This window comes from Mirounga leonina, unplaced genomic scaffold (genome assembly GCF_011800145.1).
Source record: "Mirounga leonina isolate KUSES-001 unplaced genomic scaffold, KU_Mleo_1.0 Mir_54, whole genome shotgun sequence".
In the NCBI taxonomy this organism is placed as follows: domain Eukaryota; kingdom Metazoa; phylum Chordata; class Mammalia; order Carnivora; family Phocidae; genus Mirounga; species Mirounga leonina.
The window spans coordinates 3,952,845-3,968,197 of NW_023270812.1; the positions used below are offsets into that span (position 1 = coordinate 3,952,845).

Below are 15,353 nucleotides of genomic sequence, written 5' to 3' on the forward strand. Positions count from 1 at the left end.
ATTTGGTCCAGTGTGTCATTTAAAGTCTTTATTTCCTTGTTGATCTTTTGCTTAGATGATCTGTCCATTTCAGTGAGGGGGGTGTTAAAGTCCCCCACTACTATTGTATTGTTGTTGATGTGTTTCTTTGCTTTTGTTATTAATTGCCTTATATAATTGGCTGCTCCCATGTTAGGGCCATAGATATTTACAATTGTTAGATCTTCTTGTTGGATAGACCCTTTAAGTAGGATATAGTGTCCTTCCTCATCTCTTATTATAGTCTTTGGTGTAAAATCTAATTTGTCTGATATAAGGATTGCCACCCCAGCTTTCTTTTGGTGTCCATTAGCATGGTAAATAGTTTTCCACCCCCTCACTTTCAATCTGGGGCTGTCTTTGGGTCTAAAATGAGTCTCTTGCAGACAGCATATTGATGGGTCTTGTTTTTTTATCCAATCTGATAGCCTGTGTCTTTTGATTGGGGCATTTAGCCCATTTACATTCAGGGTAACTATTGAAAGATAGGAATTTAGTGCCATTGTATTACCTGTAAGGTGACTGTTACTGTATATTGTCTGTGTTCCTTTCTGGTCTATGTTACTTTTAGGCTCTCTCTTTGCTTAGAGGACCCCTTTCAAGATTTCTTGTAGGGCTGGTTTCGTGTTTGCAAATTCCTTTAGTTTTTGTTTGTCTGGAAGCTTTTTATCTCTCCTTCTATTTTTAATGACAGCCTAGCTGGATATAGTATTCTTGGCTGCATATTTTTCTCATTTAGTGCTCTGAATATATCCTGGCAGTTCTTTCTGGCCTGCCAGGTCTCTGTGGATAGGTCTGTTGCCAATCTAATGTTTCTGCCATTGTAGGTTACAGATGTCTTCTCCCAAGCTGCTTTCAGGATTTTCTCTTTGCCTCTGAGACTCGTAAGTTTTACTATTAGATGTCAGGGTGTTGACCTATTTTAACGGATTTTGAGGGGGATTCTCTGTGCCTCCTGGATTTGGATGCCTGTTTCCTTCCCCAAATTAGGAAAGTTCTCTGTTATAATTTGCTGCAATATACCTTCTGCCCCTCTCTTCTTCTTCTGGGATCCCAATTATTCTAATATTGTTTCATCTTACAGTATCACTTATCTCTCGAATTCTGCCCTCATGATCCAGTAGTTGTTTATCTCTCTTTTTCTCAGCTTCTTTCTTTTCCATCATTTGGTCTTCTATATCACTGATTCTCTCTTCTGCCTCATTTATCCTGGCAGTTAGAGCCTCCATTTTTTATTGCACCTCATTAATAGCCTTTTTGATTTCGACTTGGTTAGATTTTAGTCCTTTTATTTCTCCAGAAAGGGTTTCCCTAATATCTTCCATGCTTGTTTCAAGCCCAGCTAGTACCTTTAAAATCGTCATTCTGAACTCTAGTTCTGACATCTTACTAATGTCTGTATTGATTAGGTCCCTGGCAGTCGGTACTGCCTCTTGTTCTTTTTTTTTTTTTTTTTGAGGTGATTTTTTCCATCTTGTCATTTTGTCCAGAGAAGAATAGATGAATGAGAGAAAAAAATGCTAACAGGGTAACAACGACCCCAGAAAAATATACACTAAACAAATCAGAAGAGACCTGAAACTGGGGGAAAAGAAAGGGAAAGAAAGAAAAAAGAAAAAGAAAAAGATTAAAAAAAAGCAGAATATGATCAAATTTGATCAGGCTGGTGCATAGATCAGTGCCACACACTAGATTTTGGGCGTATTTTGGTCTGTTAGAAGAAAGTGCCTCCCAAAATTTTAAAGAAAGAAAAACTTATATATGTACAAAAATAAGGGTAAATATGATGAAGGGATGGAATATGACTGTAAAGATGAAAATTATAAAATATTTTATAAAAGGAATTGATAAGATAAGAAGTTGATTGAAAAAAGAAAGAAGAGGATTTAAAAAAAAAGGGGGGGGTGGAGAGAATGTGATCAGGCAGGAAACTAGAACAAAGCCATACACTAGAGATTTAGGGTATATTTTGGTCTGTTAGAAGAAACTGTATCCCAAAATTTTAAAGAGAGAACAACTTATATATATATACCAAAAATAAGGTTAACTACTATGAAGGGATAGAATATGACTCTTAAAATGAAAAATAAAAACGATTTTTTAAAAAAGAGATTGATAAGATGTTGGTTGCAAAAGGGAAAAAGAAAAAGAAAAAAAAAAGAAAAAGAAAAAAGATATTTAAAAAATTAACTTTGAAAGACTAAAGAATCATGGGAAAAAAGCCATGGATTCTATGTGCAGTATTCCCCTAGCGCTGGAGTTCTGCCGTTCTCATTGATCGGTAAGCTTGGTATTGGCTGGCTGTTCTCACTGATCTTCTGGGGGAGGGGCCTGTTGCCGTGGTTCCCAAATGTCTTTGCCGGAGGCAGAATTGCCCTGCCCTTGCCGGTCTGGGCTAAGTCATCTGCTCGGGTTTGCTCTTGGGAGCTTTTGTTCCCTGCAAGCTTTCCATACAGCTTTGGAGGCCAAGAGTGAAAATGGAGGCCTCCCAATCTCCGCCCCAGAGGAGCCAAGACCTCAGGCCCCTCTCCTCAGTGCGCCCCCAGAGAAAAACAGTCAGTCACTCCCGTCTCCCTGGTCTCCGGCCGCACTCCGTGCTCACCCCACCTGTGACCACGCGTTTCTATCTCTGGCACCCGACCCCGTGTGGAGTCTCCAAACCCAGCAGATCCCTGCGGTGCACTCCTGCACCGCTCGTCCAGGTGGAGGAAGGGGAGTCTCCCTGGACCTGCTTCTTGTTGGGTCCCTGTTGGAGGAGCAATGGCCCAACTGTGCCGGGGATCACGGTTTATGGCAACCCCGAGCTGAGAGCCCGCGCCTGGGCTCCATCTCTGCAGCCGGCTTCCCTGCTCCGATACCTGGGAGCTGTGCCGCACTCAGGCACCCCCGGTCTTTCTGTGACCCTGAGGGTCCTGAGACCACACTGTCCCACAAGGGTTCCACCCCCAGCTTAGCCACTGGAGCGACATCCCTCAGCGGAGCCGACTTCTAAGTTCCGATTTTGTGCTCTGCTGCTCTATCACTTGCCAGAAGCGGCCGATGGAGGCCCCCTCGCCCGCCGTCTATCCTCCAGAATATCGCCTCAGATTCACTTCGCACATCCTACCTTCCAGAAAGTGGTCACTTTTCTGTTCAGAGAGTTGCTGCTATTCTTTTCTTCGATCTCCTGTTTAGTTTGTAGGTGTTCAGAATGGTTGGATCCCTATCCAGCTGAATTCCTGGGACCAGACGAAATTTAGGCCTCCTACTCCTCCGCCATCTTGCTCTTCCCCCCAAGAGACTCTTTCTTGATTTGTCTCTCTCTGTCTTTCTTTTTTTTCCCTTTGCTCATTTGTTTTGTCTTAAATTTGCATATGAGTGAAATCCTATGGTATTTGTCTCTCTCGGACTGACTTATTTCACTCAGTATTATACTCTCTAGCTCCGACCATGTCATCACAAATGGCAAGATTTCATTCTTCTTATACCTGAATAATATTCCATTGTGTGTATATATCACATCTTCTTTATCCATTCATCTATCTTTGGACACTTGGACTGCTTCCATAGTTTGGCTATTGTAAATAAGCTGCTATAAACATAGGGGTGCATGTATCCCTTTGAATTAGTGTGTTTGTATTTTTTGGGTAAATACCCGGTTGTGCGATTGCTGGATTGTAGGGCAGTTCCATTTTTAACTTTTTTGAGGAAACCCCATACTGTAAAACTCCTTTATGTTAAGAGCTACCTGATTAAATGGTCTTTAAGGATTTTTAGAGGGAAGGCAAATTTAGCTTTCTCTAGGCAATGTTATCCTACAAAGAGCAATGCCATTATGAAGTTTTTTTTTTTTTAAGATTTTATTTATTTATTTGAGAGAGAGAGAATGAGAGAGAGCACATAAGAGGGGGGAGGGTCAGAGGGAGAAGCAGACTCCCTGCCGAGCAGGGAGCCTGATGTGGGACTCGATCCAGGGACTCCAGGATCATGACCTGAGCCGAAGGCAGTCACTTAACCAACTGAGCCACCCAGGTGCCCCATTATGAAGTTTCTAATATTGAGCTATATTCAACCTGAGAGTAATGTGGAAGTTTTTAAAAATTACCACTATCCAGGGGCACCTGGGTGGCTCAGTTGGTTAAGCGACTGCCTTCGGCTCAGGTCATGATCCTGGAGTCCCAGGATCGAGTCCCGCATCGGGCTCCCTGCTCGGCAGGGAGTCTGCTTCTCCCTCTGACCCTCCCCCCCTCTCATGTGCTCTCTGTCTCTCTCATTCTCTCTGTCTCAAATAAATAAATAAAATCTTTAAAATAAAAAAAAATTACCAATATCCAGGCCACAATATCTAACCAATGAAATCAAAATCCAAATATCAATTGCATGTACTTGAACCTTGAGACAATCCCTTAGAGAAGTGATTCTCCTTCCCGATCACATATTAGGAGAAACCCCCAAATGTAGTAGCAGCAACCCCAAAAAGAAAAGCTGAGTGAAGCCCAGGCCACATTATGTTTTTTTAACATTTCCCAGGTGACTCTAATTCATGACCAGTGTCAAGAATCCCCCTTCCGGTATATGACTAGGCATGCTGAGAACATGAGGTGTCAGTCAGAAGAGGCTATGAGCTCTGGAACTAAATCATCAGGCTCTGTATCTGAGCTATTCCATTTACCTCCCTGTGCCTCAGTTTCCTCCTCTGTCAAATGAGGAGCACAATAACATCTTGGGATGTGGTCATCAAACAAGCTAATACACTCATAGCCCTGAGAACGGTGGCACTTGCCTTTCTGTACTCCAAAGTCACTTGGGAAGAATTAGATAAACATTAGAAAAATATTCAGTATAATCCTATTCTTCTGAAATGTCCTTCAAATGTCATATCTTATTAACATCTGTTTCTCAGATGGTGGAGTATATTGATTTAAAACTGCTACTTTCTTCAAGGTGGCAAGCCACCACCATTCAATTTTTTAAATAGGCCTCTTGCTCTAGTCAAAATCAGACTTAGCTAAGTCAGGTCTCCTGTGTTCTACATTATTGAACTGCTTGCCACATTTCAAGGCCAAGTTTAGAGGCTGGAGTCAACCCCATAAAGAGTCTGGAAGAAGAAAGTATCCACAGCCATTTTAGAGGAAGCATCAATATTCTCAAGCATATGCATGTTTCAATGTATATGAAGTATAAGCCAAAATCTTAAGTCTTTATGTAACAGAGAGGTTAAAAAAAAATAAGGTACTGCAGGGATCTGAGGACTCAAGCACTCCAAGACGACTTTGAGAGGAGAGAATTTCTACAGAGCTCAGATGAGGGACAGCACAAAGGAAATCCGTTTGAGCAGCTGTCCAGCAAGCTCCGTGCATGCACAGACACTGTAGTAGTATTTTCCTGGCACTCAGCAATCCATTCCCCAGATCTGAGAACATCATCTAAATCCTAATTGATGCTGTAGCTGCACTTAATGGGGAGAGGAAGAAGAGCCAAGATCCCTCACGTGTTTGAATCACATATCATAATTGGAACAATAATTCACATTCTTTTCTTCACTTTTTCTGATTTAATTCACAACAGTAAGAGAGAGCAACAGAGAGAGAGACAGAGACAGAAAGTACAATTTTAGAGCCTGAGAGATCTGCAACTTCTAAGACACGAGGAAGCTCATACAGTCTGCTTTCTCCCAAGGAGGTATGCAGGACTCCTCAAAGAATGAAAAGGTAGCATGCTACACTGGACCCCAGCACCTCCATCCATTCTGGGGATGATGTACTGCTATTTTTCTGTATGGTCCCCCTTCCCCTATAACATGACAATTTCTTCAATAGGAGTTGGCAAACTTTTCCTATAACAGTCAAGATAGTAAATATTTCAGGTTTGTGGGCTGTCTCTATCTCATATTCTTTTTTTAATATATGCAACCTTTTAAAAATCTAAATATCACCCCTAGCTCCAGAGATGCACAAACACAGACTGCAATCTAGGTTTAGCTGGGACCATGGTTTGCCAACTCCAGCTTTCCTTAAATGTATCTCAAACTGGAGCTTGGACACCCTTAGAGCTCAGGTCTGTGTCTCCAGCCAAGTGGAATATGGATGAGGGTAAGAAGGAGAAGGCAGAGTAGGGAAGGACAGCCAGCAGGGCAGGGACAATATCTGGGGCCTTGACCGGGGGCAGGGGGAGGCACTTATATCTCACTTTACACTTGACAGCTGCTTTATTTTCATTTGGATTTCCAGAGGGCAAGAGAAAGGTGTGTTGGGGGAGAATCTCCACACATATCAAGCAGTCTCAGAAGCTGTATAAGGTCTCCCGTTGAAGAAAAGGGTAGGCATCCTGCACATCAAAAAAGATTTGGGTTCTCTGCACTCAGAAATCCTCTCCCGGAAGCAAGCCACCACATGCTCGCAGGTCATTGGGCTGTCTTCACGTCACCCTGTGGAATTGGGGCTCAGGACCAGCATCAAAAAATGCTGATTATCTCACGGCGGCTTCTGTGAGTAATGAAGTCCTCAGTCTCGTGCCTGTCTAGGCCTGTACCCTGAACAGAGAAGTCTGCAGGAAAAGGAATTATGAGCCAGGAAGGTGTCCCCCGAAGCATGCGTGGACATCTCAGAATGATTTCATACTGACACAAGCAATGTTGCATATCTCTCAGGTTGTCCTCTTGGAGAGATTCAGAAGACTGTGGGACACCTGAGAGCAGGGACCATACTTTGCTCACCTTTGTGTCTGATTCAGAATCTAGAACAGTGGCTGGCACATTACGGATACTTAGTAAACATGGAGTGGGGAAGGAAGGAAGGACAGGAGGAAGAGAGAGAAGGAGGGAGGAAAGGAGAGCAGGAGGCAGCTCCCTCTAAGGAGGTTTTAGATTGTTCTGCTTTAGATTTTCTACAACTACTCAATTTTTCCAAAAACAGAGAGAAATCAGACATTTCTATCCTTTGAAGCAAAAAATAAATAAATAAATAAATAAACTTATCCATGGCTCTCCTTACCCACAGCTTGGCGAGAAAATCCAGGAATGAACTAAAGCAATAAACAAAGACTGAAGGGGCTGGGGGATGGGAGAATATGTAGTATTTTAATACAGTTTCCCAAAATATGTATGACATGATTTGAGAAGGAATATCTAAGGAGCCAAACTGAGCTGTTTAATTGGGGTTGTGTTGTTATTAAAACAGCTGATAAAGACACTCTTTGTAGTCCCCCCAAATGAGTTTTTTGAGTGAGTCGCCACAGTCCTCGGATCTGTATGCATGACTAAATGTATAAAAAAGTAAATGGGGCCCCAGATGAGTGTCAGTTATGAGGATGCTAACAGTAAAAGCCTGCCCCAAAGCAATGACACATGCTTTGAAAACACTCTGGGGGTAAAGAAGCACGCTTAGGGAACACAGGGTCTCAAGTATTATTGCTGTCATTATTATGCAGTTATTTTCCTAGCAATTTTCAATGATCTGTCACAGCTTGGAGGAGAGTCTTCAGTATCATTGCCCATACAGGTAAATTTGGTGAAAGGGGAAACAGACAGACCTTTAACAGGCAAGTGTGGAGTGTGGGGACTGAAGCTTCATGGTAGTCATGGGACCAAATAAAATGGCAATAGGCCACCTTTTCCACTTCAAGGACCTTAGAGCAGAAATGTGTGGCTCTCAACTTTCCGGGCATGTTAGCAGGTCTCTGTGTGGCAGATGGCTGTCTGTCTGGTCATGAGGGCTCGGATCCCTCCTCTGTACCTTCCTCATTAGCAAGTGAGACAAGCACGATAACTCAGTCAGTCGGTCAGATGTGGTTCCATCCTTGATCTCAGAGAGATGGCCTATTGTCTACAGTATTTTCCAAACACTAATTCACAGTGCAGTGCTGAGCACACATACCATGACAATGTCCTGGGATGCTCTTACAATTTTAAGTTAAAAATCCAGGATTCTGATTCAGGCATGGAACACAAGGATGTGTCTTTTTTTATTTTCCTAGTGATTCTTGAATGATCAAGTTTAAAAATCACTGGTGTAAACTTTCCACTTTGGAATTTAATTAGATTGTCTTGGTGTTTTTTTTTTTTTATCTAAGACTTGAGGGCTGGATTACCCCACCCCTATCAATGAATGACCCAACCAATGACTGAATGAATGAATGAGGATACATCCAGAGTCAGAGGATCAGGAGGAAGGATATTTTTTCATGGTCTACACATTACTGGGAAAAGAAACACAAACCCCCCCTTTTAGGAAGGGATGGACAGGGGAGGGAGGAAGGAAGGAAGGGGGTGGGGAATGGGAGGGAGAAGGAGGGAGAAAGGAAGAAATTACATAGAAATTGACATAAAATGCCTTTGCTTTTGGGGTGTCATGTGATACATCTCTGAAGAACACCTCCAGGTCTGACAAAGACCTGTGAGATATCAGTATGAGGACTGCTGTGTAGACCCTGCCCCTCTCACCTTGAACAAGCTGAACATTTGACCTTATTAGGCCATCCTTCCCCTGAGTTTGCCTAGTTGTGGGCTCTGCCACCACTTCTCTTGGCAAACACATGCATGGGGAGGCAGAAGGTCCTGGGTCCAGGCTTGTGCCCTTCTCTCCTCCGACTCTACTACACTCATCCTCTCTACCCGCCATGTCCTGCACACCTATCTCATTCTCCAAGAACCCACACTCTCAGATCTCTCTTTGTCTTGGCAAGGATTCCAGCCCCTTCCTGGTTCTCTCTTTGTACCTGAACCTGCGCTCCTCCAAGTGTTAACAGGTGTCATGACAATTGGGATGGGGAACATTCTGGCCAAATAAGTATGGCAAACACTGGGTTAAGGAAAGTTAGACAAGTTCCTTTCCTTCGGGATTTCTCAGAGCTTTAAACTAGCTAATGCAATTTGAACATTTCCTAAAGAGAAAAGCATTATTGGAGCTTGCCCCAAACACACTTGGCAATGACACCTATTATATGATGCATCTTCTAGGAGCACTCTTATGCCTTTACCAACAAATGTGTATTGAGTGCTTACTATGTGCCAGACATTGTACTGAGCACCAAGCAAGACCCACATAATCTATGCCCCGTGGCACTTAACTCAATAGGCATGTTTGGGGAGAACTTGTCCGAAAGTCCTCCTCTTAGATCTGCCCCTGAGTCCCCTGTTCTTTTCCTCTTCTTACCTTAAGTTCTGCATCTTCTCTCAGTCTTTGAAGTCCTCTGAGAAGCAGAGTCTTTCCTGGCTGGCTCCATCCCATTCCCACACTTTGAACTTCCAGGAGAAGACTGGCCTTGGCCATCATTCCACTTGCCGCTTTAAACAGTGTCACTTGGGCTCTGCAATAGTTTCAAAACAAGCCTTTCTTCCAGTATGGTCCTTCACCACTTTCTCAGCCTCCCTGAATCAAGCTGCCCTTTCCATCAGCATACTATTTCCTCAATTCTGTCCCCTTTTTTTCTTTCTATATTCTCCTGAGTTTGTGCTGGAGACGCTTCTGGAGAGCTGGTTCCACAGCTCGTCTACTCAATCTGTTATCAGGTCCACTGAGAAGCATTCCTAGCCTCCCATCCCTGGCCTGCCCCATCCCTGGCCCATCTGGCTCAGCCTGGGATCCCTCCCCTGGCAGAGTCACCATATTCCCTGCTCAAAAGTTATATTTAGCTCCATGCAGAAAGCCCTGTATCTTGCTCAGGAATATCCCTCCTAGTCATCTGTAAGAAAAGGAACAAAACTTAATGCTCATGCCCATCCACATGCTGTTTCCTTACATCCACCCCTGCCCTAAATCACACACTCACTACGGTGGGGAGTCCATACCCTTGCCAGGAAGCAGCCCTGTTCTGGGAACATGGCCTCAACCCACCTTCTTTATTCAGAGCAGCTCTGCTCCTGGTCACAGTATATGAGACCGGGAATTAGTGCCTGAGCAGAAAGAAGCTCTCCTAGGCTGGGCACATGGGCAGCCAAGCACCTCCGAGGTAGCTTGGATCCAGCGTTTTGTCTCAACTTTGGTTCTACACTGAGAATAGCAAGATGGCCTGAAAGAGGGGGCAATCTATCAGTTTTGGTTGGTGGGGGGAATGAGTGAAGAGGACAAGAGGGGAAGAGAAATAGAAAAGTGCCAACAGCACATGAAAAGATACTCAACATCATTCATCAACAGGATCAGGAAAATGCAAATCAAAACTACAGTGAGATATCACCTTATATCTGTCAGAATGGCTAAAATAAAAAACACAAGGAAGTGTTGGTGAGGATGAGGAGAAAGGTGGGAATGTTGGTGGGAATGCTAACTGGTGCAGCCACTATGGAAAGCAGTATGGAGTTTCCTCAAAAAATTAAAAATAGAATTACCGTATGATCCAGTAATTCCACTACTGGTTATTTACCCAAAGAAAACAAAAACACTAATTCAAAAAGATATATTCACCTCTATGTGTATTGTACCATTATTTACAATAGCCAAGATATGGAAGCAACCTAAGTATCAATAGATGAATGGATAAGGAAGATGTAGCATACTCTCTCTCTCTCTCTCTCTCTCTCACACACACACACACACACACACACACACACACTGGAATATTACACAGTCATAAAAAAGATGAAATCTTGCCATTTGCAATGAGCTGGATGGAACTAGAGGGCATAATGCTAAGTGAAATAAGTCAGACAGAGAAAGATAAACACCATATGATTTCACTCATATGTGGAATCTAAAAAACAAAACAAATGAATAAACAAATAAAGAGTAGAATCAGACCTATAAATACAGAGAACAAATGGATGTTTGCTAGAGGGAGGAGGGCTGGAAAATGGGCAAAATGGGTGAAGGGGAGTGGGAGATACAGATTTCCAGTTATGGAATGAATAAGTCATAGGAGTGAGAGGCACAGCATAGGGAATATAGTCAATGATGTAATAGTGTTGTATGGTGGCAGATGGGAGCTACGCTTGTGGTAAACATAGAATAATGTATGGAGAATTCGAATTACTATGTTGTACACCTAAAACTAATCTCACATTGTGTGTCAACTATACTCAAATGAAAAATAATTATTGAAGAAAGAGAAAGAAAAGAAAAGTGTCAACGGGAGGAGGCTGGGCCTTGAAGGGCCAGGGTCAATGGCGGAACAGCAGAGGCTGATAAACAGTTGAGTTTTTTGGCCCTTTGAATTGTACATTTTGCTGAGAGACAGTCCCTCCCCCTTCAGTCTCCATAATGACAGCATTGGTAAAGTCTGCTAGGCCCATATATACTTTGTGCACGTGGTTACCTATTGTTTTTTGTTTTAATTTTTTATTTAAATTCAATTTAATTGGGCGCCTGGGTGGCTCAGTTGGTTAGGCGACTGCCTTCGGCTCAGGTCATGATCCTGGAGTCCCAGAATCAAGTCCCGCATCGGGCTCCCTGCTCGGCAGGGAGTCTGCTTCTCCCTCTGACCCTCCTCCCTCTCATGCTCTCTGTCTCTCATTCTCTCTCTCTCAGATAAATAAATAAAATCTAAAAAAAAAATTCAATTTAATTAACATACATTGTATTATTAGTTTCAGAGGTAGAATTTAGTGATTCATCAGTTGCATACAAACCCAGTACTCATTACTTCAAGTGCCTGCTTTAATGCCCATCACCCCGTTACTCTATTCCCCACCCACCTCCCCTCCAGCAACCCTCAGTTTGTTCCCTATAGTTAAGAGTGTCTTATGATTTGCCTCTCTCTCTGTTTTTGTCTTATTTTTCCTTCCCTTCTCCTGTGTTCATTTGTTTTGCATCTTAAATTCCACATATGAGTGAAATCATATGGTATCTGTCTTTCTCTGACTGACTTATTTCGCTTAGGGTAATACCCTCTAGTTCCATCCAGGTCATTGAAAATGGCAAGATTTCATTCTTTTTGATGGCTGAGTAATATTCCATTATGTATATATACCACATCTTCTTATGTATTGGTTTTGTTTGCTTTGCTTTGTTACAACACAAAGGTGGTAGTTTTTATGCCAGGATCAACTCTGTGTAGAATAGAGATTGTGTGAGAGGCACCTGAGCCCCCTCAGGGATTCATAACAAGCTTCAAAACCAGGAGAATTGGGGATTCCAGTCATTTGTTCCAAGATGTCTAGGAGGAGAGATGCCATAGCTGGCATTTATGTTTGTGTACACTTATTAATTTACTCAACCAACTCTACAACAAGCAAGAGCTGGAAGGATTTCTGGATACAGTAGGGCTGGTTGAAAATATTTGGGCAGAAGATGAATTCTGTAGGAAAAAAGGAAGACTGCTTCCCAAAGATCAGGGATATTTCAAGATGGTGAACAAACGATATCTATAAAATTCAGACAGGAATAAGCAGTTTGCATGAAGGCTGGTGACTCGTGTGGCAGGTGTGGAAGGCACTGAAGGAAGATTCTTCTGGCTGCTTTGAATAACATGCACCTATTGTTTGTCACACAAGCACCCGATTTCTTCTGGGAACCATTTCCCACCATCCCACTTCCATCCACATGGTTTCCATAAGCAATAGTGTTTTCCATGACCCACCTCTTCCCTGGTGTTGCAGCTGGTAGATGTGGTGCTCAGTCACTGGGTGGCTTTGGTTCCTACGATGTGGATGCCAATGCTCTGGCTGGCTGAGCAGAGGAGAATGTTGCATGATGAGCAGAATGGAGGAAGAGAGATTCTTGGTGGCGTCTAAGATGAGCAGAAAGGAGGAAGAGAGATTCTTGGTGGCTTCTAAGTCTCTGGGTTCTAGTTAATCCTGAAACCCAGTCATTTTTTTGTCCTTAGGTTTAGACATCTCACCTTCCTAATTTAGGTAGTCATCACTTCCAGTGTTCTATCTAGAATAAAGGAGGTCTATCTAGTACAATCCATATGAGCCCCTGGAGAAGGAAATGGAAGAGCCCAGTGACAGCAGGAAGGCTGGCCAGGGAGCTTGTGCAAATAGTCCACACTTGATGAGACAGAGATCTTGTCCATGGCTGTGACAATGGGAATGAGCAGATCCAAATGACATTCAAGGAGACTGAGCTGCAGGAAGTGATGCTAAAATAGAGAGCTTCCCAGCATTTGGAGTGCTCGTCATAGTAACATTTTCCTGTGACACCTTTGTTGGCTGTAGTGCTTTTATGGCAATGATGGTTATAACAGCCTCAATACTAGCCCAGTAACTCCTAGGACAGCACTCAACCACAAAACATTTCAGAAAGCCAAGGGCATTCATGAAGACTCAGGGGAGATATAACTCAACCCAAAGAAGAGACTTGATCCAGCCTTTCCAAAAAGGAAATTAAGCAATTCAGCTACCAATTCACCAGCAAGTCCTACTCTCCCCAAATGAAAGAGCAGCTACGACTCCACAGGAAGCACCAGGATCTCTTCCCCGGAGGCCCCGGGGCTGGAGCTGAAGCATCTGGTCTCCAGGGAAGGCTGAAACTGAGAGGAAAGTCCTGGAGGGGCGCCATGACAACAAGAGCCAAAAATGTGTTCAAGTCCAGAGAAGCTCCACCATTCACTAGACTGTATCCTGTGTTTTCTAACCACCTATACAAATATTTGTGGATCCCTCCCCTGTGATCTAGACTGATGATAGGCTTTGGGGAAATTTATAAGTAGTGATCTCACAAACTTTCCTTGAACCTATCTTTCCTTTAAGATCCTTGACATTAATGATTACAAATGTAAGAGGGAGGTCTCTTGGAACAATGATACCCTCTGGGTCTTTTTTTTTTTAGAATAAAGGAAAGTTTATATAGAATGTGATCATTCCATGGCATATAATCTCACTATCCATCAGTAGCCCCAGGACCTCTGGAGAAAATGTGAATGCTTGACAGAAAGAATTCAATCTTCAAGCAGAAATAAGTTAAGTTAGTCCTTTGGCCTCCCAGCAATCAATTACAAGGTATAGACATTTTAGTTCCTACACTGTGAAGGATGGGGAGTAACCTGAATACTACATTTTACACTGCAGTAACAAAAGACCCCAAAACCTTAAACAATGGCTTAAACGAAAGTTCACATCTTGTTCATGTGCACGCAGCCACCTGGGTGAACAGCAGTCACCATCTCCCATTGCCAGAGATGTGTGGAGATTATTTCAGAGTCCCTTCATGCTTCCATCCAGAAGTGTTCAGCTTCCTGTCAAGATAGTTCAGTTCTGAATCCAGCTCTGCTGCTGATTTACTATCTAGTATGACTATAAGGTAATAAAATTTAAAAAAGGACAGAACTCAAACATCCAAATGATTCATAGTAGTCCATGTGGTAAGCTTTATACCACTGTGTACTTAGGGCAGTAAGCCTGGCATCACCTGAGAGCCCAACTGTGGCAGTAATCCTGATGCTGCAACACTGTCCCCATGAGGGGAGCCAATGGGAAGCAGGGAGGGGTGGTGCTGAGTCCCAGCTAATCCCCTCACCAGATCCCCAGAGTGACGGAGTGGAGAGGAAGCCTCCCTCTTTTTCTGCTTCTTTCATTGTCTCTTCTTTTTTTAAATAGTGGTACAAGTTCTGTCTCCTCCTAACTTTTTTTTTTAAAGATTTTATTATTTATTTATTTATTTACTTATTTATTTATTTGACAGAGAGAGAAACAGCATGAGAGGGAAGAGGGTCAGGGGGAGAAGCAGGCTCCCTACCTAGCCGGGAGCCCGATGAGGGACTCGATCCTAGGACTCTGGGATCATGACCTGAGCTGAGGGTAGTCGCTCAACCAACTGAGCCACCCAGGCACCCTCCTCCTAACTTTCAAAGGCAATTTTCCACTGAGTTTCTCTCTCTCTCTAAAAGATTATCTGTTTTCCTGTAGTTCTGAGACTTCACAAAAATACATCTAGGTGTGGGTCTTTTTTCTCTCATTATGTTGGGCACTCATTATACACCTTTAATCTGGACAATCATGTTCTTCAGTTCTGGACATCTTTTCTTGATATTTTGTATTTATTTAATTTACTTCTTCCTTTCATTTAATCTGTTCCCTCTTTCTGAAATGGCCATCATTTGGATCTTTTGATCTGATCCTCTATTTTTTTCTCTTTTTCACTTCTCACTTCTCCTCTCTTTGTCTTTCTGTTCTATTTTTTGGATATCTGTCAGCTTCATCATCTAATTTTTTATTTTATGCTACCATATGTTTAAGTGTCTAAATCCCTTTTCTTATTCTGTTGGATTCTTTTCTATAGAATTTTATAGTTGCTCCATGTATATCTCTCTGAAGTCTTTTGTTCCATTTGTTTTGTTTTGTTCTGTACCACATTGTCCTTTTTTCTGTTTGAATCTCTGTTACTCAGTTAAAGGTTTGACATGAATTCTTGGTTATCCTTCACTATCTGTTCATAATTACAGATGAGACCTTGTAAAACATGGATTCATTACAGAAAATTGGC

At 42.7% G+C, this 15,353-nt stretch overlaps 1 long non-coding RNA gene across 1 annotated transcript in view; it reads right to left on the minus strand.

The window, feature by feature from the left end:
• Positions 1–1,573: 1,573 nt before the first annotated feature.
• Positions 1,574–15,353, minus strand: part of LOC118001777 — a 111,367-nt gene continuing 97,587 nt past the window's right edge. The window contains exons 3-4 of the long non-coding RNA XR_004676837.1: positions 12,508–12,657; positions 1,574–1,599 (exon numbers count right to left, since the gene is read on the minus strand). This is a non-coding gene — a long non-coding RNA (uncharacterized LOC118001777). The remainder of the gene's footprint in view (positions 1,600–12,507; positions 12,658–15,353) is intronic.